At 40.8% G+C, this 24911-nt stretch overlaps 1 long non-coding RNA gene and 2 pseudogenes across 2 annotated transcripts; 2 read left to right on the forward strand and 1 right to left on the reverse strand.

Annotated features, from left to right (window-relative positions):
* Nucleotides 1–7045: 7045 nt before the first annotated feature.
* LOC147294156 (uncharacterized) lies at nt 7046–12752 on the forward strand. Of its 2 annotated transcripts, none has more exons than XR_015120432.1 (6): nt 7046–7478; nt 7653–7749; nt 11000–11101; nt 11195–11391; nt 11589–11659; nt 12333–12752. It is a non-coding gene; the product is annotated as an uncharacterized LOC147294156 (long non-coding RNA). The 2 variants fall into 2 exon arrangements; XR_015120431.1 differs by having other exon boundaries at nt 7051–7478; nt 10986–11101.
* A 1496-nt stretch (nt 12753–14248) lies between these two features.
* On the forward strand, nt 14249–15583 carry LOC147294157 (putative aspartic proteinase GIP2 pseudogene; annotated as a pseudogene).
* Nucleotides 15584–20580: 4997 nt separating this feature from the next.
* LOC147294158 (putative aspartic proteinase GIP2 pseudogene) lies at nt 20581–22063 on the reverse strand (annotated as a pseudogene).
* Nucleotides 22064–24911: the final 2848 nt, after the last annotated feature.

Genomic DNA, 24911 nt, shown 5'->3' on the forward strand with positions numbered 1-24911 from the left:
CTGATAAGTCTGTACTATGTCGAGCATCGGGCCGAAAGTGGCGCGCCAGCTCGGCACAAGAGTTTATAGACCTGATGAGTCTGTAATATGTCGAGCATCGGGCCGAAAATGGCGCGCCAGCTCGACACATGAGTTTATAGACCTGATGAGTCTGTAATATGCCGAGCATCGGGCCGAAAATGGCGCGCCAGCTCGACACATGAGTTTATAGACCTGATGAGTCTATAATGTACCGAGCGTTGGGCCGAAAATGGCACTTCGGCTCGGCACATGGGTTTGTTATTTTTTTGAAGGAAACACTTAGATCTTTCCTCTTTGTTGAAAGTGTATAGGAGTAGAGTCCCCAGTTTGCTTCGAAAAATGTGAGAAGAAGATGAGTGAAAATGTGTTCCTTCTTTCATTGATTGGAACGAATGTTAGGTCGGACAGTTCCCGATCCTAACTACATTCTACTGATAATAAGTCTTCAAGTGTTCAGCGTTCCAGCTATGCTTGAGAGGCTTCTCGGCCAGAGTGGCCAAGTTGTAAGTGCCAGGCTTGACTATGCCTGTAATTCTGTATGGCCCGGTCCAGTTCGGATCGAATGAGCTTTCCTTGACGGCAAGGGGATTCTTCTTCATGACGAGACTGCCCAATCCGAAGCTCCTGGGCCTGACCCTTTGGTTGTAGTATTTGGCTACCCTCTGTTGGTAAGTGGCTCGGCAGAGATTGGCGTCGGTTCGCCTCTCCTCGATCATGTCTAGGCCGAGCCGAAGGCCGGTGTCATTGGTCTCGGGGTTGTACGTACCGGTCCGGAATGAAGGAGTCCCCATTTCGACCAGGACGACAGCGTCAGTTCCGAATGCCAATGCATAAGGTGTTTCCTTCGTGGAGTTGCGATAGGAGGTTCGGTAAGACCATAACACCTCTGGCAAGAGTTCAGGCCAATTCCCCTTCGCATTGTCAAACTTAGTCTTTAGGGTCTTCTTGATGATCTTGTTGATGGCTTCGACTTGTCCGTTCGACTGCGGATGGTAAGGAGCGGTGAAGCGCAAGTTGATGTTCAGACGTGAACAAAAACTCCTGAATTTCTTGCAGTCGAACTGTTTGCCATTGTCCGCAATGATGGTGTGCGGCATGCCGAATCGGCATATGATGTTCTTCCAGACGAAGGTCTCTATCCGTTCGGCTGTGGTAGTGGCTAGGGGCTCAGCCTCGGCCCACTTGGTGAAGTAGTCAACTGCTACTACGGCCATGGTGACTTGCCCTTTCGCCTTCGGCATCAGGCCGATCAGATCGAGTCCCCACTGCGCGAATGGCCAGGGACTGGATATAGAGGTCAGCAATTGGGGAGGTTGATAAGGGATCGCGGCAAATTGCTGGCATTTGACACAAGCGCGAGAGAGATGATCTGCGTCTTTGTTCAGCGTCGGCCAGAAGTAACCCTGTCTGATTGTCTTGTAGGCGAGGGCTCTTCCTCCAGAGTGGTTTCCGCATATCCCCTCGTGGATTTCTCCCAGCATATCCTGACCTTCTTGGGGAGTGACACACCGCAAGTAGGGCAGGGAAAAACTCCTCTTGTAGAGCCGACCGTCGATGATACTGAACCGAGCCGATCTGGTTTTGATAAGACGCGCCTTGTCCCTCTCCGGGGGAAGTAACCCGGAGGCCAGATAGTCAGCGATCGGCGTCATCCAGTTCGGCTCGGCCTCGGTCTGCATAACGGCGGCCTCGTTTTCGGTGGTGCTGGGCCTATCCAGGATTTCCACTGGAACGTGCCTGGCGGATCCGGTATATGTGGCTGAGGCCAGGCGTGCTAAGGCGTCGGCTCTGCAGTTTTCTGCCCTCGGGATTTGGGACAACTTATATTCATGGAAGTTCCCGAGCAGCAAATGGGTCTTTTCGAGATAGGCAGTCATGCTAGGCTCTCGAGTCTCATACTCTCCCAATATCTGGTTGACAATGAGTTGGGAGTCGCTGAAGATGTTCAGTTTGGTCGCGCCGAGCTCTTTTGCTAATCTGAGTCCGGCGATGAGTGCCTCATACTCTGCTTCATTGTTGGATGCTTGAAATCTGAAGCGAAGAGCATACTCCATCACAACTTGTTCTGGGGAGATCAAAACAAGTCCGGCGCCGCTTCCCATTGCGTTGGAAGATCCGTCCACGTAGAGAGTCCAGGTGAGGAGGTCAACCTGGCTGTGATTGCCGTTTGTGTTCGGATCAGACGCGGTTAGTGTGGCGTCAGCGCGCGGTGGGTCTTCCGTCGAGGCGGTCGACTCACAGATGAAGTCTGACATGGCCTGACCTTTGATGGCCGTCTTGGGACGGTAGATGATGTCGAACTCGCCAAGCTCGATTGACCACTTGATGAGCCGACCCGAAGTCTCGGGTTTTGCTAGGATTTGCCTGAGCGGCTGATCGGTCAAGACGACGATTGAGTGAGCCTGGAAGTAGGGCCTTAATTTCCGAGCCGAGCTGACCAGGGCGAGAGCCATCTTCTCGAATTTTGGATATCTGGTCTCGGCATCGGCGAGGGCTCGGCTCGTATAGAAGACCGGGTGTTGTACACCGCCGACCTCTCTTACCAGAACTGAGCTGAGAGCCGAATCAGAAACAGAGAGGTAGAGAAAAAGTTCTTCACCCTCCTCTGGTTTGGATAAGATGGGAGGTTCCCCTATGTGCCTTTTCAGATCTTGAAAGGCCTGCTCGCATTGGGGGGTCCATTCTATGCCCTTCCCCGCTCCCCTCAAAGCTTTGAAGAAAGGGAGGCACCGGTCAGTGGACTTCGAGATGAACCGGTTCAGGGCGGCGACTCTTCCAGTCAGACTCTGGATTTCCTTGCGTGTCCTTGGGGACTTCATGTTGATCAAAGCCGGATTTTCTCCGGATTGGCCTCGATCCCCCGTTGGCTGACCAGATAGCCAAGGAACTTGCCTGACCGAACTCCAAAGACACACTTGGCTGGGTTCAGCCGCATCTGATATTCTTTTAGGACTCCGAACATGTCTGAGAGGTCCTTGACGTGATCGTCCGCCTTTATGCTTTTAACCAGCATGTCATCCACGTAAACCTCTACGGATTTGCCTATGGAAGATCTGAACATGTGGTTGACTAGCCTTTGGTAGGTGGCTCCGGCGTTTTTGAGACCGAAGGGCATGACCTTGTAGCAGTACATGCCGCGATCCGTTATGAAAGATGTGCCCTCCTGGTCGGATTTGTGCATGAGGATCTGATTATACCCAGAATAGGCGTCCATGAAGCTGAGGAGCTGATGTCCTGCTGTTGCATCGACGAGCTGATCTATTCTGGGCAAGGGAAAGCTGTCCTTGGGACAAGCCTTGTTCAGATCGGTGAAGTCTACGCGCATCCTCCATTTCCCATTGTTCTTTTCCACCATGACCACGTTGGCAAGCCAGTCGGGATAGTTGACCTCCCGGATGAACCCGTTATTTTGCAACTTGGTTACCTCTTCAGCCATGGCGGCGTATCGGACCGGATCGTATGACCTCCTCTTCTGACGAACCGGTTTGCATCCCGGGTCGGTGTTCAGCCTGTGGGTGATCACGTCAGACGATATGCCTGGCATGTCATCGTAAGACCAGGCGAACACTTCCGCATTGGCAAGGAGGAAGTCGATTATGGCAGAACGCTGCTCGGGACTGATCTGAGTCCCCACTCGGACGAGCCGATCCGGTGTATCGGCCGAGATCGGCACTTCCTCCCAGGCCTCGGCGGGAAGGGGCCGAGAGTCTGGGTTCGGCTCGGAAGTGAAGTCGAATGTTTCCGCCCTCGGCCACCTACCCGAATCGGCGATGGAGTCAAGTTCTTGTGAGTTCGGCAGTTGACCCTTCTGCTTAATCGAAGTGGCGTAGCAAGACCGAGCCGAGCACTGGTCTCCCTGAATGACAATGCAGTCGTCGCCCACCAGACATTTGATAAGGAGGTTGGCGTAGTGGACGATACAGTCAAGGTCGACCAGAGCTGGTCTGCCCAGGATGATGTTGTAGGCTGACTACCGCTTGACGACGATGAAGTACGTCATGCAAGTCTTCTTGATCGGTCCCTTCCCGAGCGAAAGGGGAAGGTAGATGTGTCCGAGGGGCTGAACCACTTCTCCCCCGAACCCGACCAAGGCGGGAGTGTCAGTCTCCAGCTTATCCTCGCCGATGCCCATCTGCGCGAACGCAGAGTGATAGAGGATGTTGACTGAACTCCCTCCATCGACGAAGGAGCGTGCAATGGTAGTCCCGGCCACCTCAGCCACTATGACGACCGGATCATAGTGGGGGAAGATGATCTCATTCGCCTCGTTCGGCTCAAAGGTGACCGGTGCCCAGTCTTTCCGTTGTCTTTTAGAAGTGCTGGGCTGACCGGCTTGGATCGACAAGGACTCGTGAGCTTGAGCTGCCTGTCTGACATACTCCTTCTAGGATCGGTTTGAGTTTTCCACAAAGGTTGGCCCCCCGCCGATTGATCCAATGGCAGCGTCTCAGACGTCGATGGTGTTGGTGGGCTTCTTCAGCGCGGCCTTAGGTACCCTAGGCCCGCCGGCCAGGAATTGATTGATCTTACCCGCCCGGGCAAGAGTCTCAATCCCGTCGCGGAGAGCGTAGCAATCACCCGTAACGTGGCCGTGATTGGAGTGGTACTTGCAGAAGACGCCCTCCCTGATCTTGTCTGGGGGTGGTCCTTTGATCTCCCTTGCAGCTGGGAGCTGGTCCTTGATCTTGGAGAAGATCGTCTCCAGACCGGCGTTGAGGGGAGTGTACTCTGTGTACTGGATGAACTTGGGCCCCTTGCCCAGAAGTTGGCGCGGCTCCTCGGTCCTGGTCTTCTTGGATTGGACCTGGGGTTTGGGACTTGCAACCTCTCCCTCCTTCCTCTTGGCTGGGGTCGGCCTAGGATTCAGGGCCTCCACCTGAGCATCCCACTCCTCAGCCCGCGCCCACTTAGTGGCCTCAGCAGAAAGCTCATCATAAGTAGATGGAGGGTTCCTCATTAGGTGGGAGCGGAGTCCCCCAGCGAGCAGACCCTGCATAAGAGCATTCTTAGCCGATCTATCGTCGCAATCGTCGCACTTCGTATACTCGATGTTGAAGCGGATCAGATAGGCCTTGAGGCTCTCCCCTTCCTGTTGTTTAATGAGCGACATATCGTTCAAGTTGTAGAGTCGTTCGGATACAACCCGATATCTCGCCAGGAAGGCCCTCCGGAGGTCGGAGAAGGAGTCGATGGAGTTGGGCTGGAGGGTCCGGAACCAACCCCGAGCTGATCCCTTCAAGGTTGAAGGGAAGATTCGGCACTTAGTAGCTTCAGACGCCTGGCGGGCTTCCATGGCGTACCTGAAGCTGTCAAGATGATCGTATGGATCCTTGGTCCCATCGTACTGATCCATCTTGGGGGGCTTGGTGTCACGGGAGACCTCAGCGTCCATGATCCTGCTGGTATACGGGAGGGGGAGTTCCTCTCCGTGGTCGGTCCTGCCGAGGTACCCCCTAGAGACCTCGACCTGGCCGAGCCGATCGTGGACGCTCCGGATTTGGTTTTGTACCAGGGTCCGGACCAAATTTTCCACGTCGGGAGTGGTCGGCTCGGCCTGAGTCTCCCCCGAGCGCTCGGTTCGATCACCGAGTCTCTCGCTCACCGGCTGACGAGTGATCCTCTCGCTCAGCGGACGTCGGTCGAACATGACTATGGTTTCCCCCAGTCGCTCCGCGGCGGAACGTCTCCCCGAATGAGTGTCCGATGTGGAGGGGCCTTGACTGGTGGCGGGACCGAGTTTGCTTCTGACTGGCACCCTGGGTTCAGTTGAAACAGTTGGGTTGACATCCTCCAACCTGGATCGGATTGGAGGTCGTTGATCCGTGGCCGGTTCGGCACGGTCTCCTCCCAGACCTTCGGGAGAATGTTTCCTGAAGGCCGCCTGCTTCCGCTGGAGGAGGCGGTGGGCTTTCAAGAACTCAGCCTGTTCGGCCGGGGGCATGTCCTCGAAGCCCGGAAATGTGTGATCCGCGCTTTCCCGAGCCGACCGGTCGTCCACGTCGGCTGGAGTGCTCTGCCGAGAAGGAGACGATGAGAAGACCTCCTGCTCGGCTCGGGTCTGACGCGATCGAAAACCTGATCCCCCACTGTTCTCGAGCTGAGCACGATGGCGTGCAAGTTCCCCGGCTAGCTCGGCCTGTTTTGCGAGCAGCTCATTATTCTGCTTGAGAAGTGCGTTCTCAGCGGCCAGATGCCGTTGACTCTCCTTAAGGAGTTTGTGAGCAGCCCTGATTTTTGAGGGACCTTTGGATTTTGGTGTCCTGGGGAGTTGTGCTCCCCTCGTCTTCTCAGGTGTCTCAGGCTGATGTTGTTCATCATTCTGAGACGCTCCTGAAGAAGAACTGCTGTCACGAAAGATGGTAGCCATGATGACTTGTGTGAAGGAAGAGCTTAGCACTTGCGGTGATGAACACAACGGCTGAAGTCGATCTTCCCACAGACGGCGCCTATCTGTTGATGCAAATTCTCGTGAGGTAGATGCAACAACTTAGAAATGATGATCTGGCTGATCAGATACCTTGCTGGATGTTGATGTGAGACCTTCCTGTAAGAGAAACAGGATCAAAGGAGATGGACCGGTGTGGTACCAGCCAAACACGCTCCGATGATGAAGTTAGTGAAGTGTGTTTGATGGTGTTTGAATGGAAGTGAGGAAGAGCCAATGATGAACTTGGGAGAATAGGAAGAACAAGGTAAATGTTTTGGGTTATTCTCAGCAAGTTGGATATGCTCTTGGGTGAGTAGGAATTTTGGTAAGTATTTGTCTGGTGAGGAGTTGATAGCTAGATTTATTTTTTTCATCCTCCTATTTGTGCATATATGGTGCCTTATATAGGCAAAGGAAGACTGGATGAGTAAGTTACCTGCATGTGAATGAATGGTTGTCAGAGACCCACGCGCTTGGTCAGAACTAGTTGCATGCACAGCTACTCACCTCCTCAATATTCAATGTTGCCACTACAAGAAAAACTTGAATAGACATCACTATTTTAATATCAGTTTTTATATAAACTGATATTGTAAAGTTTTAGATATCGGTTAATTTTTTGAACGATGTCTTAATTTATTAACATATCACTAATTTTTTTTTTCGATATCTTAATTTTGTACGTTCGATTAACTTAAAACAAAAACTGATATGTAAAAGTCATATCTGATATGTATATTTCACCTGAAGAAACACGGGGTCCCAACTTAAAAATCTTAGCAGGTTTCCTAACACGACACACATATTCCTCAGACCCTTTTGTTTCTTCTTTGGCTCGGACACTCTCCTTCTCTCTCACTCACTCGATCAATAACCCAGCTCAATCTTTCTCTCTCGTTCTCCTTCTCAGTCGATCTTGGCGTCGCCGCTGCCAAAAGTCCTTGGTGTCGGTGGCTCTCATTCTCCATCCTCTCTTTCGCGTCGATGGCGTCCTTTGGTTACGGCGTCGATCAACTGGAGTGTGGAAATTGTAAGCTCAATCCCTCATCTCTTTCACTTTTTCCCCTTCTCTGTACCTTCTCCTCGTGGGTTTCTTCTTTCTAAAAATAGGGTTTCAAATTAGGGGTTTTTTGTGGTTTATGTTTTTGTTCAAATTTGGGTTTTTTTTAGGTCGTTTTTAGTTTTGAAACTCATTTCCTCTTAGATCTGTGACGATCTACGAGGTTCATCCATGGCTTTAAAGCGGATCTTGAAGGAGCTCAAAGACCTCCAGAAATACCCCCCAACCTCTTGCAGCGCAGGTACCATCTCCTTCTTCGATTTTCCATGTTCTTATTCCTTTTTTTTGTTGGTTTTAGCGTTTACTTTCCAATTTCAGCTTCCTAAGCTTCTTTTGAAGCTGGATCTATGAATTTTTATTTGTTAGCGGACATGGGTCGTTATAAATTTTTTATATTTTGTTATATATTTTGTCTGCGTGTTAGCTTGAGCTTGTTTAGTTGTTTTTTTTATTTCTTTTTAATTTTGGGTTTTGTGGAGATTCTCATTTTTTGATTTGTAAGAAATGAAAGCATGTGTTCGAGTACGATTTACATGACCATGAGCTGGTCAGCTGGTGTGTCTGTGTTATAAAGGCAATGAAAGTATTTCTGATGCATAGACTACATTTTTCTGAGCATTCTATTATATCCTCTGACAAAAAACACAGAATAGTTTACCACCACACCCCCATTGTACTAATCTTTCCTCTGTTGAGATCACATTTCTTAATTCTTATTGCCAAATCAGTTTCCTCTGTTTGCATCTTCATAACAGCACACATATGATTGCTATAAAATCAGTAAATCTGAAGATTTACCATCAAAATATGAAACATGGGTAGTAATTAATAGTTGCATTTAAATAACTAGTGCACAATGAAAATTGAAATCCATACATTAAAAAGAAAAGACCGCAGAAAAATTCGTCAAAATTGGTTTGTTACTCAATCTCCATCTGCGTAAAACATAATGTGTAAACAATATACAGAGACGCATAAAAGATAAATGATAGATGCTTAATACACTGAGATGCCCTTCCTTTCCACATGACATCAGAACAGTACAGGTTCAAGCTCATATGACCCCTGTTGTGATTTACAGACCAATTTAGACAGAGGGATTGAGAAAGCTAGAGAGAGAATTAAAAGCAATGAGCATACCAGGTCCCAAGGAGGCTGCAATGGCAACACCAACTGCGACCAGCCAAATTCCCAAGCTCTTGTAGTTGTAGTAACCTTGGCTTGGCTTTGAGCTCTTTTTTTTTTGTACACCATAAACGGATATCTCTTCATGAATCTCCTCAATAGCCTTGAAATTCAGTCCAAGTCTTCAACCATATTTAGTAATTAATTAGTATACTATTTTTCACCCTCATGACTCATTGCCATCAAATAATTTCATCATACCTTCTCCCTACTACACAGTGACACAGTGCCTAGTGACTGTTGTGCTGTGCTGTGTTGTGCTGCAAATATGGAAATATATTGGTTAATTACTTAATTGTTTAGTATTCCTGCTAATTATAATTGTTTTAATTTTGATAAAAAAAATATTTAAGTTTTTAACTGCCAACCATATTTTCATGTTTTGTTTGTTTGAATTCAAATGTGCTAGTCAATGAATTCACGATTCTAACTAGCTATTACCTTAATGGGGCCCTCATAATAAGGATGTTATTCATTACTAACGGCTTTCCAAAACACTTTACTTCCTGACTATTTATAGCCATATTCATGAATCTTACTATAACTCATCAACTCCAATGCAAAAGAAAAAATAAAAACACAAACAAAAGTTTATCCAAAAAATTACTCACTCTACCAACATCTATTATCAAACTGAGTGCCACCCAGTGTTTTTTTTTTCCAAACTGGGTATATTGAGACATTGGGTTGTGTGTTGAGTGATTTCATTTGTGAAGATATACAAGCCTTGAATATGAAATATAGGGTCTTTGTTTATGGCTTTGGGTGTCTTGTAAGGTTGTTTTTTTATTTGTTCTTCTCATAATGCAATTTTCTTGAAAAAAAAATTGTTGAAAACTTGTGAAATTTTGGTTTTCTAATGTGCTAACAGAAATTTGACTTGAGCTTATGTGGACAGTTTTCTACTTGGTGTTTCATAATATGGTCATATACTAATTAATTTAGTTGCTAAGGAATAAGTATATAGGTTTGGGTTTGATTATGATTGTGCTATCTTCCATAGGTTATTTATTCTTTACTTTGGCTATTTATGTGAAACGAAAAAGTATTAGCATAAAGCTTCTTGTATCCATGCATACTTATAGAACTATATATATGTATATATATCAAAAAAAGCATGCTTATTATTTTCATATAAAGCAGAGAGAGGCAGAAGGAGAGAGAGAGAGAGAGAGAGAGAGAGAGAGAGAGAGAGAGAGAGAGAGAGAGAGAGAACATTTTTGGATATGGGCATCAGATGCTGGTATATGCCTGAGTGTTTGATCTGTTTGTTCTCCCGAGGTTCTAGTGTCCTGTAGCATATCCATACACAATTACAAGTGCCATGTCCTATTGATGTAGGCACGGAAAACTTCTAAGATCCAATTGAATTCCAAAGAAGTTCATATGGAGTTGTATTGTCTTTAAAATTTATTGTCTATGAGATTAGGGATTACAACTTGTCACACTTAAAGGCACATAATTTGTTCCTTATGATGATTGTGCAAGTTTTTGATTTTGAGATTTGATAATTAATGTTGCAGTTATAGATAATAGATTCATGACTTGATAATCTTTGAAGATATGATATAATCATGAACAAGAGACCAGACCGGGTGGGTACTATTAATTTAACCTTGTGATGCATGCATTTAGGTATGTGCCCAAGGTTTGTGTCTGAATGTTTTCTGAAGGTTTAGGTTCCAGTAACCAGAGACTTACCAGTCTTATGTCCTACTGAGACAAGGACATTAGGTGATAAGTCCATGGAACATAGTTTTAATCCAAAACTTGAACTTGGTTCCAATAAAATTTTGTACTGCTAAACCTTCTTTAGGAGCCACTATACAGTCTTTGAATCTATTTCAGATGCTCCCTTTAAGTGAGTTGCAGCCTGCAAATAAAAAGTATTAGTGCATGATGTGGGTACGAGTATGATTGTAAAAAGACATTAGTCAAGGTTGTATCAAGATATGGAAATCTTGACACATTTGTGGTGTTGATGGCTCCATTCATTTATATAATACTTAATACCCCTCTTTCCCTTCCTTTTTATTTTCTTGCTCATAAGTAGTGCTTGCTATGAACATTAAAAAAACCCAAACAATATAGTTTTATTTTTCATTGGCCTCTAAATGAATGACTTTGTGTATGTCGATTAAAGATGTAAAATTATTTTGGAATCTCTTCCTGTTTGCTTATTCTATATTTGTGTTTATTTATCCTTGCATGTATTTCTGTTTTCATCTGAGGACTTAATATCTCTATTCTTAGGGCTCTATACTTGAGTATAACCTATTCTTATTGTTCTAGCCATGCTTCTTTAGGCAAGAACTATGAGAAGGTATGTAAGATGTGCCACATTACTCTCAACTAGATTGCAATTTCTGGTGACAATGTAACTATTACTTCTGCAGGAGTAAGGGTTGGTGAGTGATGTTAATTACATGTCAATTTGCTGTATTTTAAGTTTCAAAGGTTGTTGTGACGGTTTTTAATAGATTTCCATGTTGACCACTCAGGTACCCCTGCTATGACGTTAAGTGGTTGTCTGGAGGCTGATTTTCTCCTTAGAGCTGCACAAATTGCAACTATAGTGCAAAGAGAGCATGGAAAGCTGCAAAAGGCTTTTCTGAAGGGTCTCCAGAGCAATAAGGATATTGTTGAGCTCCGGATAGAATGATATCTGAAATTTGACTTAAAATATGAATACATGCAGGTTTGTTTCTAAAATTTAATTTATTATAGTTTGGTTGCACTTCCCATAGGTGTCATGTATTAATCATATCATTCATTTTGTATCAATATTTCAATTAAGTATGTCAATGAATTGAAGCTTTTGAATGAGTGCTCACTAAAAAAGGATTAGTAGCAATGTCCTGCTGCAGTGTTGTTAACAAGTAATTTTATATGCAGATGTGGAGCCATGGACATTTGAGCAATACCTTGGTGAGGCAGTTTTTATTCCAGCAGGATGTCCTCATCAAGTGAGAAATTCTTAGACAAGTAATTATACAACTGAACAATTTATTCAATTACGAAAGCTAGGCATTAATGTTCTATGTATATTAGAAATATTTGTGGCTTTCTTCTAGACCTGTTTGGTATGGTTAAATTGTTGTTTGATATTTAAAAAGAACTTGTATGCTTTTCTATAGATTTGTTTCATTGTACTTCTTATATGACTGATCCATCTATATTCTACTGCATGAGTTTCTTTGAGTTCTTATGGTTATGAATAATCTTTTAGAGAGTTTGCAAAACAGAGAGAAAAGAAAAGAGAGTTTTAAGACTTTAGACCCTTAATTTTAAGTACCTTGGTAAAAACAATACTAACTTAATAGAACTAAAGGATTTAAATTTAGGACTTCCAGCTTAAAAAACTCTCATTTATACTTGCATGATCCATTTTTGAATCATATATATGTGCAGCCATTTGAAAGCCCTTGCTGAATGCACGAAATGTAGGCCATCTGAAAACCATCTGAATCATATATATATGTGCAGCCATCTAAATTCAATACTTGATGCAATCTTATTAATGCTTTTGGCCTCTATTTTCTTAATGCCCTTTGGGATCCTTGCTGAATGCACTTTTCAATACTTTGGGATCCTTACTGCAATCTTATTAATTAATGCACTTTTCTTTCTTGTTTTCAGTGGAGTCACCTGAAGAACAAGAGGAGCAATTACACACAGAAACAAATAGATGAAGTCCGGGTTGAATGGGGAGATTATATTTCCATGAATTTTATGTAGACTAACATGCATGTTTTTGGTACCTTTTTGAGCATTTTGTTGTAGATATGAAGATATATACTAGCTAGTTCACATTCAAATGTTTTGTATAGGCAGAATTTAGGCCTAGCTAAATTGCACTGTCATGCCTTTATTATTTTTGTACATGTTGGCATGTATTTAATTAGGATCTAGCTAGCTAGAGATGGATTTTGTGAAGGTTATGGAGATAGGATAGTGATTTTGGGGTATACATGATGAGGGCTATCCATATTTTTATATGGATTTGTAATCTTATTTTGTTAACTTCATTACTGAGTTTGGATGTTGGATTCATTTATATGAATGGAAAAATTTAAGTTGGATTACTTTAGAAGCTTAGTAATTGTTGTGGATGCATATTTATCAATTAATTTTTATTAATATTAGAAGCCTATTGCATATCAGATTATGTAAAAATGCAACGATAAGGAATGAAGTTTCAACATCATTTAAAAAACAAAAAACTGATATCTAAAGTATACTTTTATATCAAATTTTAAGTACCAAACTCATATGTTATCCACCTTTTATATCCGATTTTAAGTACAAAACCGATATGTTATACACTTTTTTTATCAGATTTTAAGTACAAAACTGATATGTTATACACCTTTTATATCCGATTTTAAGTACCAAACCGATATGTGATACACCATTTATATCCAATTTTAATTACAAAACCGATATGCTATACTCATTTTATATCTGATTTTAAGTACCAAGACGATATTGAATACATTTTTTATATCGGTTTCAAAATTTCTAACGATATCATAAGTATCTTACATATCGGAATGCAGTTTTTAAGATATCAGAAATCATTAATATCTGATAATGATGTGGTATATCATATCGGATTATCAAACAAATACGATATCTAATATAGTATAGACATCAGTGAATAACCGATATGTAATAGGGGGAGAATAGATATCAGCACTCAATATATCGGTTGGAAACCTAAATAGATATCGGTTTATCACTGATATATATTAAGGTTTTTCTTGTAGTGTGCATTGAATGCTCCATTAAATGCAAGGTTTGGAAGGTTCAGACAAACTACCCCAATAGTCATGGATGCAGGCTGGATATTCCATCTGTCAGAGGATTTGTGTCAGGTGCATTTAAGCGTGGCGGTTCATCCCAACGTGATCTTCCTGGGAATGGCGGCGTAGGGCCGAGCCGAACCGAACACATGTCTTTATGCGTATACATGAAGCCCATGTGTGGTCGGATCGGACTTGGGATTCCAGACCGAGCCGGTCCAGTAGATAGGGGTCCCTCCGACCCCTAACTGGTCGACGCCAGAACTCGAAAGGAGATTATCTCTGTGCCGAGCCGAGCCGAACCGGGATGACCATGGAAAGATGAACACTCAATCCCTTGGAAGGTCATCGGTTCGGCTCGGACCTGGCATGGAAGACTCGGCATGGAGACCCGAGCTGAGCTGGCGGAGGAAGTACTGAGCAGTGATGATGTGGAGGTCAAAGTCTGACCACCGAAAGTCAACTCTAAGGTTGGTTTTGACCAGCCACGTGTCGAGCCATGATTGGCTGTTTGGATCGGTGTGGGTTTTCCCACAAACACTATTGTCTAGCTGTGACCAAAAAGGAAACGTGAGTTCAGGACCTCAGGTGATAGATAATTCCCATGTCTCCCGCGTTAAAATACCTGTGCTTTTTTTTTTTGGTCAAACACATTGAAAGACTAGAAACGCTATAAATTGGTAGGATGCACTCCCACTTCTTCACCACATCTGTTTGAGCAATACACAACGTACTAGAGCAAGTACCAATATGGCTTCCTCATTTCAATATTGCTTTAATATTCTCCTTTGCTCACTGCTAGTCTTCTTCATCATCACCCCTTCACTGGCCAAGACATCTACTTCTTTGAGACCCAGAGCCCTAGTTCTTCCAGTAAGGAAAGACAAAGCCACCCTTCAATACCTCACCACCTTTAGGCAAAGAACCCCTCTAGTGCCCCTAAAACTAACCCTAGATCTTGGGGGTCCATTCCTTTGGGTGAACTGTGACGGCTATGTCACCTCCACCTACAAGGCCACCCTTTGCGGTGCCCCCGATTGTAAACTCGCAAACTCTAACTTTTGCAACATAAATTGCATCTCCGACCCTACGCCTCCAGGCTGTGACAACACATGTGGTCTCAGCCCAGACAACACCGTGACCCGCTCACACACAGAAGCCGGTCAACTCGGTCAAGACGTTGCCTCCCTCCACGCCACAGATGGGTCTAATCCCACAGCCCTGGTTTCCATCCCCAACCTCCTCTTTTCTTGTGCCTCCACTTCTCTCTTGCAAGGCCTCGCTGCCGGTGTCACGGGCATGGCTGGTCTCGGCAGGAGTACTCCAATCGGCCTTCCTTCCCAATTTGCTTCTGCCTTTGGCTTCCCTCGCAGATTCGCACTTTGCTTGCCCTCTTCCACCAAATCCAAAGGTGTCGTCTTCTTCGGGAACGAGCCTTATGTTCTGCTTCCGGGGATTGATGTCTCCAACTCACTCACTTTCACCCCCTTGATCCTCAACCCTGTTACCACTGCCGTATCCATTGGACCCGGGCCTTCTGCTGAATACTGCATTGGGGTCAAGTCAATCAAAGTCAACGGAAAGGTCGTGTCGTCTTTAAATGCTTCATTGCTCGCCATTGACACACAAGGCAATGGGGGCACCAAGATCAGCACCGTCGATCCTTACACGGTTTTGGAGACCTCAATCTACAAAGCCGTGGTTAAGGCATTTGTCAAACAACTCTCTCACGCCCCAAGAGTGAAACCTGTAGCACCTTTCGGAGTGTGCTTCAACTCCAAGAACATTAGTAGTACAAGGGTGGGGCCGGGAGTGCCTGCCATTGACCTTGTGTTGCAGAGCAAGAGCGTGTACTGGAGTATCAATGGCGCAAACTCAATGGTGAGGGTGAGTAAGGATGTGTTGTGTCTGGGATTTGTGGATGGTGGTGTAAACCCGAGGACTTCGATTGTGATCGGAGGGCATCAATTGGAGGACAATCTTGTGCAGTTTGATATAGGGAACAAGAGGCTAGGCTTTAGCTCCTCACTCTTGGCCCGACAAACAACTTGCGCTAACTTCAACTTCACATCAAAAACTGCTTAGATCTACAATATTTTTTTTTTTTGGGGTCTGATGCACCTGCATATATGTTGCCTTGTTGCCTCAAAAAAAGTTTGAGGAACATCTTTCTTTGCTTACTTCTAATTAATGGTTATGATTGCTGCTTTCCACATGAACCCACAATTTAGTGTTTATCTCTCACAAATTTTTGGACTAAATTTATTTGCTGTATTTCCAGATGAATCCTCATTCCAGTAGCCACTACAAGAAAACTGGGCAATAAGCACTATTGCTATTGAGTATTTTTTCAGTTAAAATATACCATTGGTGGTTTGACTTTACAAAGCAATGCCAATTTAGTTGCTGTATAGTAACTAATGTGAGGTGAGATTGCTGAGTTTGTTGCATTCGGACCTACACAACCTTTAACCATTAGTTAAACTCCTATAATGTTATTTCAATTGTTGCTTTAACTCTGTAAGTACGTGTTGGAATTAAGATATTGTTAGAGCCTGCAATACCCCATTCCTTTAAATTTTTTCGGATGGCAATTTTTTCCCTTTCACGTACGGCTAGGGAAAGAAAAGACCACTCACCTCATTCCTCTCTCTCTCTCTCTCTTCAAAACGAAACCCCAGAAAAGAAACAAGTCATTTTCTTCCTCTCACGGCAAGGAAGGAAGAGAGGAAAGAAGAAAACTATTCTCTGTCTCTCTCTCTGCCCATCTCTTTCTCAATACAAATCAGAACATAGAAAAAGGAACCCTAGCCACCGCTGCCCTACCACTACGTCGCCAGCTTCCAGCCCTCCATTGACGACACTTCCGTCACCATTGTGCTCCGAGAGTCGCGATCTAGAAAACCCATGTAACGTCGTAGCCTGCCGACTCCACAATGTCTCCGACACTGTGATAATGGCATGTTTCTAAATCTGAAATGTTATTTTTTGGTTCTCTTGCAGATGTATGTATTAATTTATTATATGCTCATTATCAAAACAGCTAGCTAATATACAGTTAGTTTACATTTGAAATGAGGGCCACTTCTAACAGTGGGGAAGAGAGGTCAGCTAATCCATCAGCATGGTGATTTGAGTTCGAGTAAGCTACTTCCAGTCTTTTGAGATCAGTAGAATATATTAGGGAATGTGTGATGTAATCTAGATAGCTGGGTGATAACTTTATGATCTTTTGTAAATCAGTGTTTAGAACACTTATTAAATTCCTGCTATGTAAGGATTGAAGTTAAATATATGCACCTTTCTGTTTGTTTTTAATCTACTGAATTCTAGTTTATAATTCTAATATTCTAGTGTGTATTATTGGGTGCAAATGTTGGTACACCATGCAGCAGGTACTGCAGAATTTATTAAAATGTAGAATTCTTTTTTTTTTTTTTATTATATGCATTTTACAAATTAATATTATGGATAGGCAGATAAATATATTCTTATGCAACTATTATTTGAAAGTGTGGCAGAGAAGTATTAGTGGCTGGTTGAATTACTTAAGCAGGAGCTAAAACATATTAGTAATGGATTATGCTACCAGTTAAGCACCCATTAACATAGGTGAATAAACAAGCTAGGGTCAACATCAATGTCAGACTTCAAACACATAAGTAACCATATCACTTTTGAGGGTGCAAAAGGCCTTTAGTACTCATCCCAATCCCTACAACTTTTTAGTTAAATGTTGCTGCATAGTTGCTAAGGGTTTATGCAACTCTGAATAGTTGTTTAGAGAGCAATAGTAGCAGCTTTAAATTGGTGGGGCCGGGGTTGCCAAGATTTCTTGTAGTGAGCACTACTCATTTTATCATTGACCTATCTATTACATATGCTAATACTAATTAGTGTTTTCAACCAGCATTAATACTTCTGAAATGGATTGTGAGACTTAAGAGTTGTCGGTTGGAGGAGAGAGACCGAAAAATCTAATTGCATGTTGCATTAGGTTTCCAAATTATACTATTTGGTGTAGTGAATGATATATACATAGTGTTTTTTTGTCAAAATAAGTTATAAATTCAAAACTCATGGAAGATAATTATATAAAAAATAAAAATAAAAACCCCTACACATTTTGATGTAGTATGTGTATTCGGCATATCTATATTTTAATTTTAGAAGATTTATTTTATTTTAATAATTTATAATAAGAAGTCTCTGTTAGTTTTAGAGGCTTTTCTTAGGTTTGGTAAGATATGATTTTAATTAATATTTTTAGATTTTATTTTATTTTAGATTTCGTTTTAATTAGGATACTTGTCGCCCAAGTATGTTTGGTGTCCAAGTAATCTAAGCCCTAAAATTTGAGAAGAAATGATTTTTTTTCTTTCCCTATTTTTCTGATAGTTTAGAGAATTATCACTCTAATTGAAGCCTTTGTTTCTGGCCATTCTTGATGTAGAGAATGAACAAATCTAAGGTAGGTTGTGTTCCGAAGAACAATAACTCTTTCGCCTACCGTGCGCTACATCACATTTGTGTCATTAAACAAGAAAAAAATTAAATCAATATAAACGTGCCATCTAGGGGTGTGTTTCGGACGGATCGGTTAGAAATAGGGTGTTTCAATTCTAAAAAATTGGAATTTCAACATCTCATTCCAATTCGGAATTTTCAGATTATTTCGGAATATCACATTTTCGGAACTTTCGGATAAAAATTCAAAATTTTTAAATAAAAAATCGGAATCTTCACGTTAATTACACGTACAAAAAATGTGGGTGTTTTTGTTAGTATTTATGTTATTATGATACACATATATTTATAATATACATATGTTTATATTAATAGTATTAGTTATTTTTAAAAAAAATATATATATGTATGTGTATGTTTGAAACAAATAACAAATTAATGAAACCTATAGTAAAAAATTAAATAAATGATATAATATTAGGGAGACGATTTTCGCACTCCTTTTTTCTCCATTTGCACTCCATCTTTTTTTTTTTAATGTATTTGTATATTTTTATTATATATTTTTTCAAATTTACCCTTTATAGCTGTTAAATTTTTATTTTAATTATCTTTTCAGTAATGATTATTTTTTCTTAAATTCTCTCATCATTATTAAAAAAATAAAAATAAGTAATTTTCTCTCCCCCTCGTTGTATCTTCTTCATATTGCATCTATTTGCCTTCTAAGCCATTTTTTTTTTCTTTTGTGAACCAGTTTTGTTCGTGCTTTCAATCATCATTCTATATTTTCATTAGGAAAATATTTAGCATGTCATATATATATATATATATTTTTCTTAATGAGGGTCATGATTTATATATGTGAACCAGTCTTGTATATGCTTTCAATCATCATTCTATACTTTCATTAGGAAAATATTTAGCCTGTCATATTTTTTTTTTTCATTTTCTTCATGAAGGTCATGATTTATGTATCTTCTTCTTCTTTTGATAGTGGGTTTTGTGTTATAAAATTAATTGGGGTTTTCAATTAGTCCACTCTCTCATTTTTGGGTCTTTTGACACTGCATAGTAACCACTACTAATTTGTAGCATATTTGATTTTTTTAAAAATGAATGTCACATGATAGCTTAATAAGAAAAGAGAGCTAGGTGTACTATATATCAAGAAGATGAACAGAAGTGTAGAGAATTACATAAGTTTTTCTTCCTTTTTAAAAAGAGAGTTATAGAAATAGATATATTATTATGACAATTTTAAAAAATTAAATGTGTAGGATTTAATAGTGCATAGGTGACTTTCTATAATTAAAAGCTAAAGGGTATATGTGGAAAATAAATAATAAAATATATACAAACATTTAAAAAAATAAGAAGGAGTGCAAATGGAAAAAAGAGGAGTGCGAAAATCACCTCCCTAATATTAATATAAATACAGAATAAATTAGCATAATTTCAAAAATATCGAATCGGAATGCCTTTGAAAAATTTCGGATCGGAATTCGGATTAGATCAGAATTTACAGATACATTCCAATCCAATTTTTTTCGGAATTTTCGGAATTCGACATTTTCGAATTTTGGATTTAATTCGGACATTCCAAAATTGAAAATTTTCGGATTGAAATCGGTCGAATTCAGATTTTCCAATCCAAATCACACCCCTAACATCCATCATATATATAGATCCCATTCCGCGGTCATATGCATTATAAGATTACCTTGATGAGTGCTACATCCACTTCGATCAGTGCTTCACTTTAATTATATCGGTATCCTAGCTTTAATGCACAATTGGATAAGGTGAAACGCATTTCAATATCACTATCGATCATAATCATTGATCCATGCTTATTGCCAAGGCTCCTCACTGCAAATAGAAATTCATAATAAAATAAATAAATAAACATGAATTTAACACGTAAAATACTAATTCAATTGAAATTCATTAATGGCGGGTGGCATTAAAAGCATATTCTATTAACATTCATGAACATTTATTTAACAATAACTTACTAAAAAAACATTTATTTCATCAACATGGCCACTGGATCTAATTAACTTTAAGCAATAGACGTGAAGTACAACAAGAGTGATGAGCTGAAGCCAATTAAGCCTCTTGTTAGCCAAATCAAACTGCAAAAGATTGTCCTCAATTTGATGCCCTCCAATCACAATTGAAGTCCTTGGTTCACCTCCATCCACAAATCCCAGACATATCACGTCCTTGCTCACCTGCACCATTGAGTTGGCGCCATTGATCTTTCACTCCCTTGCATAGCACAAGGTCAATGGCAGGCAATGAATTCCAAGTCTTTTAATTACAAATGCATCAACGACAGCTTTGTAGATTGAGGTCTCCAACACCGCGTAAGGATTGATGGTACCATACCCATCGCAGTAGATACAAACAAGATCGATCTATTACAGGAATGGAAATAAGATTATATATATATATAATTAAGAACGCGACCAACTTGCTGATCGAGGAAAACGTACAAAGTACAACAAGAGGAAAGAAAAGAAAGAAAAAAAAGAATCAACGACCAGATTGTGATTAAATTAAATGGAAACACCTAAATTACCTAAATCAAAATGTAGATGCAGGGTGCATAGAGCAATAATGATCACCATTTATTAATCACGTCAAAGTAATACACAAACGATGCAAATATATAGCTTTAACTTGTTTAATTAAAGCTAGCCACTGGCAAGGAAATAAATAAAGATGTTCCTCTAAATCTAATTAAAGTTGAAGTTGGCGCAAGTTGTTTGTCGAAACAAGAGTGAGGAACTGAACCCAAGCCTAGAAGCAGCCAAATCAAACTGCACAAGATTGTCCTCCAATTGATGCCCACCAATCACAATTGAAGTCCTTGGCTTTACACCCCCATCCACAAATCCCAGACACAACACGTCCTCGCTCACCTGCACCATTGAGTTGGCACCAAACACCCTCCAGTACACACTCTCGCTCTGCAACACAAGATCAATGGCAGGCACACCCGGGCCCACACGTGTACTACTAATGTTCTTTGAGTTGAAGCATGCTCCGAAAGGAGCTACAGTAGGTGTCACTCTTGGGATGTGAGGGAGTTGTTTGAAAAATGCATTCACAACAGCATTGTAGATTGAGGTCTCTAAGACAGTGTAAGGATTGACGGTGCTGATCTTGGTGCCACCATACCCTTCCTTGTCAATCACTAGCAATGAAGTATTCAAAGAAACAACCTTTTCGTTGATCTTGATTGACTTTACACCAATGAAGTATTCAGAAGAAGGGTCACCTTTGAAATAAGAACCTGCAGTGCTTACATGGTTAAGGATCAATGAGGTGTATGTAAGAGACTTAGAGACATCAATACCGGGAAGCAGAGTATAAGGCCCATCCCCAAAGAATACGACACCCTTAGAACTTGTTGAAGAGCTCAAACAAACGGCGAATTTCCTACGAAAGCTGAAAGCGGATGCAAATTGGGAAGGAAGTCCAATTTTGAACCTGCCAAGGCCAGCCATACCCTTGACACCAGAGGCAAGGCCTTCCAAGAGAAATGTGGAACTGCAAGTGAAGAGGAGGTTGGGCACCGAAACGAGCCTACCGGGATTAGACCCATTAGTGGATTGGAGAGAGACAAGGTCTTGACCAAACTCACCGCTGGTGCTGGTGTGGGTCACGGTGTTGTCTGGGAAGAGAACACATGTGTTGTTGTTGTTGAACTTTTTTTCCGGTGTGGTACAAGCCTTTTTGGAGTTTGCAAGTGAGCATTGGGCAGAGTTGCAGCGGACGGGTTTGTAAGTGGAGGAGACATAGGCTTGTTCACAGTCAACCCACAGGTATTGACCCCCAAGATCAAGGGTCAGTTTGATGGGGACTAGAGGGGTTCTTTGGTTGATGGTGGTGAGGTATTGGAGAGTGGCAGGGTCTTTGGTTACTGGGAGAACAAGGGCTCTGGGTCTGAAAGAAGTTGTTTTGGCTAGTGTAGGGGTGGTGATCATGACTATTGAGCAAAAGAGAACAAGGCAATATTGAATTGAGGAAGCCATATTGAACAAGTGTTATTTGTTGTATAATATTGCTAGCTCTACTAGGAAATGAAACTGACATGGATGGGTTTGAAGAAGTTGGAGGGGGAATGCTACCAATTTATAGCTTTTTGAAGTCTTTGGATATTGTTGACCAAAAAAACACAAGTCGATCTTTGGGTGGCCGCAGAAACTAGAAGATGCATGTCAAGATTGGCGACTTGGGAATTTTGGATGTATATGCCAGCTGATTCAGCTGAACGCACGTTGGTCTTTGTCGGTATGACCATCAAGTGGCTCAAAAACGGGCTTGAGCTAAAACACGCTCTTCGACACCTATATTTAATATGGGACACAATATCTATGTGCCCTAATCTTATGTGATAAAGTAAATTATACACATCACTATTTATTTATTTTAAAATTTAGACACATCATTAATTATTTTTTATATCAAATTAATATAATTTTTTCTAAAAGACCATCTCCCCCAACTCAAATCCAAGGGCTGTAATTTAATTTTTATTTTGCAAAGATTTTATAATTTTTTGGCACTCAAGGCTCATCCGCAATCCACCATTTGGGTGCTCTTTGGAAATTGGATTTGAAAGACTACATGCCAATGGTCATGTCCATAATAATATGTATGCCATCAAATAAGAAATCGTCTTAATCCCCTACAACTAGTTTCCTCCGACCTGCAAAAGAAGTGGGGTGGCCACTAGCATCCAACTCGATCCAATAATTGGGTGCTGGAGATTAGGTTTAGGTTTTATTCAAAAGTTTGATCAATGAAAACATATTGATATATATAATTGCAATTACTATTTTATTCGAAAATTTTGATCTTTCCGAAACTATATATACTACAATTAATGGCTGGATTGTTTTTTAGAAAAATTCTTTCTCAGATCTGCTAGGTTTCTTTTCTTATTTTAGTTTGTTCTTAAATTTTCTCTTTTTTTAATTTTTTTATTTAAATTTTGTAAAATTGTAAGAAATGTTAAATGAGTCTTTTTCAAAAGTCTACGTGAAAAATAAAATATGAGATGTATTTAAAAATATTAAATACTCTAATGACATGAACATTTTCATGTCATTAGGGCACAATTAGAGCACCAATAATTAGGGCACCCTAGCACAACTCATTAATTTAATATATATGCTCATCCATATATGCTATTATTAAAATAAAAAGCCATTTTTTTTTATTACATTATGGGAAAAGTATCTGTCAATATTGTACGAGTAAATGTCAACTATTCTCTTCTTTTAACAAAAAAGATTTGGTGCCTTAATTTTAGTACCTACTTTAATATGATGTGGTAGAGCTAAATGGTACACATCACTAGTTTTTTTATTTTATTATATGCATCACTATTGATTTATAATATCAAATTAAAATAATTTTTATTAAAAGACCATCTTATTTCTCCAAAATCCAATTACCCTAATTGTCACATATATATGCAAAAGAGACAAAATGTCAACTTCAAGCAACTTCAAAATCCAATTACCATAATTGTCAATTACCCTCTAATAATTTCCCAAGGCAAAATGTGATATGCAACTTTAACAAATGTCAAAATTTCCACGTAATATATAGACAAAGGCTCATGGTTTCAACTTCCTTGCTAGAGGAAGATGGCATGCCAATTTTGTTACACGTACTCCAATGTATTATGAATAGAAGGCATGCCAATTTATTATAGCTGTTTGAAGTCTTTTAATATTGTTGACCAAAAAGCAAAGTCGTTTAGTAAATTATATTAATGAGCGGTAGCTATATATGGGTGGGTCATTGTAAATAAAATTAATAAATATAAGGGGAGACTAAAACTAGAATTAAGACGTCTAAGTGTGGCGATTTAGGAGTGCCATCTGAGTCAACACACGTTAAGTCTTTGTAGCCAATTACTAAATCGAGAATGAAAAGAAGATGTGTACATAATTAAGAACATGCATGGCCAACTTGCTGAGGAAAACCGTACGTAGAAGTACAACAAAAAGAAAACAATTCAAAGAAAAAAATACTAATCAATATGGCTTGCAACATCGCAGAAGGAGTAGCTAGCTAGGTTCCATATCAATATAAAATACTAGAGGCATTCCCAATTTCCCATATTTTATATATGGATGTATAGATAAAGCGTACGTAGCAATTCAAATTCAAGTATATGCATGCGTGCATGACCCTGTCCTATGTTGAAACATGTGCGCTTATATACCAAATTAAGATGCTTTCAGGGGGAATTACATCTAAATCTAATTTATAGAAACATATATAACTCATTTTAAGTCTTAAGCATTCACAATTAATACTCAATGCACCTCTTAGCTAGCTAGTATAAAAAATAAAAAAAAATACGTATTCAGTGTTACCATTTCTTTAGAAAAAAAGAAGAAGAGTAGTTTGCTATTAGAAAATGCAAAAGACTAAATTACAATTCTTTTCTCATTGTAGTTTTACATTCAATTTTTATGGTTTTAATTTTAACATATCTATGTTATGTGATCCCATATATATTTGGTCATTATTCTCCAATTATTAATTAGTGCTAAGAAATTCCATGAGCACCCATATAATTAATTCAAAGGGGAAAGAAAGAGATATAGAAAGAAGCTATCGAGATGAGTTTTGGTGTGAGAGCAGAAATAAAGAAGAGGTTATCCACTATATATGTTGATGCAAATTCTCGTGAGGTAGATGCAACAACTTAGAAATGCTGATCTGGCTGATCAGATGCTTTGCTGGATGATGAAGTGGATGTTGATTGAGATCTTCCTGCAAAAGAAACAAGATCAAAGGAGATGGACCGGTGTGGTACCAGCCAAACACGCTCCGATGATGAAATCAGTGATGGTGTTTGATGGTGGATGAGGAAGAACAGAGGATGAACTTGGGAGAATAGGAAGAACAA

Source organism: Dryas octopetala, chromosome 2, assembly GCF_963921425.1.
Source record: "Dryas octopetala chromosome 2, drDryOcto1.1, whole genome shotgun sequence".
NCBI lineage: Eukaryota > Viridiplantae > Streptophyta > Magnoliopsida > Rosales > Rosaceae > Dryas > Dryas octopetala.